Here is a 3321-nt window from a genome sequence, read left to right on the forward strand (position 1 = left end):
GTCTCGTCTTTGTAAATTCATCATCTTCGTCCTCCTCCTGATGTTGTGTTTGTGATGTGTGATATGAATATGATGAGGTCCTCTGTTTCTGTTTCTGTTTCTCTCTGTTGTTGTAATGTATATATTTGTTGGCATTATGGACGCATTTGAATAATATTAATAAATAATCTGAGATATAAAATTTGAATTTGTTGATGGTTTGACCAAACCAAACAAACATATACCGAATGTTTCGGTTTATAATTTTAGGATGATCAAGTTTGAACCAAGAGTGATTTAGTCAATTTTAAATAAATTTATTTATTACCAGTAGTCAGGACAGCACGAATTTAGTTTACATTGTGTATTTTGATATATTTTTATAATTTTGGAGATTATTAGTTAAAACAATATTAATTAAATTAAAATATTATGTAAGATTTAAAATATAAGGGTTAGTAAAATGTGTATCTTTCTATTTATAAGAGAAATGTGTATCCTACGGTTAGCAGAGGAGGAATCCAGGTTGTGGTCTTCAGCCCAGGAACACCTATCCGGATCCTTTTCTACTGATGTCCCTCGGCCTCTACCCAGATCNAGTCAAAACTTTAAAACAACAGGGATAAAACTGGAATATTCACCAAATATTTTTATTGAAAACCTAAAACGACAACTAAATTAAAACAACGGTTGTATTTCATTGTTATAGGAGCCACATAAACTATGTGAGAGTTATAGATATGCAATCATTACATATTAATANCAGAGGATGGTATTGCATTTCTCCTAACGGAGAATCTCCCACCATGGATGCATCTAATTCTCGTCGTAGCTTGTCACCGCTCCACGCAGAGTTAGAGGCCTTACCTGGGCAATGAGGTGTATGATTGGTGCTGATAACGAGAAAGTCNAAAAGTTACAAAAATGAGAGTTAATACAAAATATGGGATTGATGAGATAGAATAGAAAAGTTAATAAAAATGTGTCAGGTTTATAAAAATACATTATTTTGAATTAATGACTAAACTTTTCTATGGTTTTAAATATATATTCAAGAGTTATTTATTATAAATATAGATCTATGAACGGGCATCTTAGCTAATCAAATCATGAATTTAAATATATATTTACTTCTCTCTTTAAACAGAAATATATACAGCTATCTCTTTATCAAAAAAAAAATATATATTCAATTCTCATTTAGTTGTTTAGAAATTATATTATTAAAATATACTTCCGTTTATTTTAAGGATTGAAAATGAAATAAAATAATGTAATATCAATATCATGTGAATTATTTATATTAAAGTGTGGAAATAAAACAGCAAATTATTACTCGACATCTAACTATACAACCCAAATATTATAATCTTATATCCTTAAACTATTTAATCATAAAATTATTTGTTAAGCAAAAAATTTCTTATGTAAATTCAATTGAATAAATTTATTACACAAAAATTAAAAGAAACAAAATGATACTTGTGAAAGAAGAGAGCATCAAATTACAAAAGAAAACTTTACGTTATTATTAGATGATATAATATAGTAAAGTTTCTTTCAACTCTTACTTTAGGAATCTGACGCCCAATATCATTATATATAAAAATTCTTGTAAAATCAAATACAGATGAAATTATTTATTTTCTTTTATAAATATTTTAAAATGATTGCATAAATCATCAAAATATGAACAATTGTAAAAATAATTTACATTTGTGGAAAAAATATTCAAGATTTAGTAAGATAATATTTCTTCTAAAGTTAGGAACTTCTCAAAAACGGATGATCCGAACAACGATACTATTGTTACCGGTGTTTTGTTNAGCATATAAAATATTTATTATTTAATTGGATAATAAATGCACTAATCTTTACATCAATTAGGTAAATGTAACTTATACTTTCTCTGGTTTTTTACTTGTCGTTTAAGTTTTTCTCAAACAAATTTTAAAAAACTATTAAATTGTCTGTTTTACCCTTTATTAATATAGTTTATAAATATTTCNTTTCGTTGGAGATTTTAAACGAGGATAGAATAGAAAGTAAATGTTTTAGTTTTCACAATAGTATGACAGAGGATGTATTTGTATGGTAATAGGTTGTTTTTAGAAAACTATATTTTATAGGATGTTTGAGCCTTTAAGAGAGAGAAGGGATTGAAATCAAATATTAATGATCATACGTTCGCAAGTGTTTCAAAATAATAAGTTAAAAATGAGAAGCAATATAAACAAAAATAAAAATTGAGGAAAATAGTGGGTAGATATAAGGCAATGCATAAAATGATGGTATTATTTCAAATGAAAACATAACTGATTATGTTCATAATTTATTCTGAAATTACAAATTTGGAAACTTATAAATTTTATGTAATTCAAAAATACCATGACGTTTGAAATAATAAGTGTGAATCGAACAAAATAATTATAGAATTAGATTAAAACCATCTCACAATCTTACGTAATTTTCCAGAAAGTAAGCTGAAAATTTTAATTTTATATAAACAGTTTTTTTTAAAAGTTTAAACTAATTTACTTAAATAATACTATCCCACCATCTTACTTAAATTTGATTCCGCTTGTCTCCGTCAAAATTATATTGATGGTTTTATTTTATTGGTTATATAGGCATTTAGTTAATTAGGTCCAAACAAAAAAAAATACATGTGTCATATAGTAAGCCAAATGTCATTTTCTAGCAAAAGTTAGAGAAAAACCTTTTCATATTATATAAGATGTAGCTGTTCAACTAGTTAGATTTAGTCAATTTAGCTGTTCAAGAGTGACCATTATTATGATCACTTTAATTATGATGTGTGACATTTTAACAAACGAATCGAATCAGATTATTCAAAGTAAGACGTACGTATACACTCAGAGCCGGCTCTAAGGCCAGGCTCATGAAGCAGGTGATTGTGGCCTTTTTTTAAGAGGTAAATTTCGGCCTTTTTTTCCCAGAAAGTGTATGTAATGTAGTGGTATTAGTCTTTGGTCAGAGAGTATGCTAACCTGGGTTCGATGCTTGATGGTTACAGAATTATTAGATTTGAAGAATAATTTGCTTATCTTTTGTTTTTTTCAATATTTACAACAACTCTTTTTTTTTTGGTCAAAACAGAACAGCCTTCTTTTTTTCTTCGATTGTGGTCGTTAAAATCGTATAGCCGGCTCTGTATACACTCCACGTCTCCACCACTGCCACAACACATTGTAAACATTATATTTCACGGATTTATGGCTTCACTAGATTAAGGAACTTCGTAATGTTTTCCATCTTTTTGGTTCTTATATGTAGCAACGAACATGTGGTTTATATATAGTTTATACCTTGGAGGGGGGG

Source organism: Camelina sativa, chromosome 7, assembly GCF_000633955.1.
Source record: "Camelina sativa cultivar DH55 chromosome 7, Cs, whole genome shotgun sequence".
NCBI lineage: Eukaryota > Viridiplantae > Streptophyta > Magnoliopsida > Brassicales > Brassicaceae > Camelina > Camelina sativa.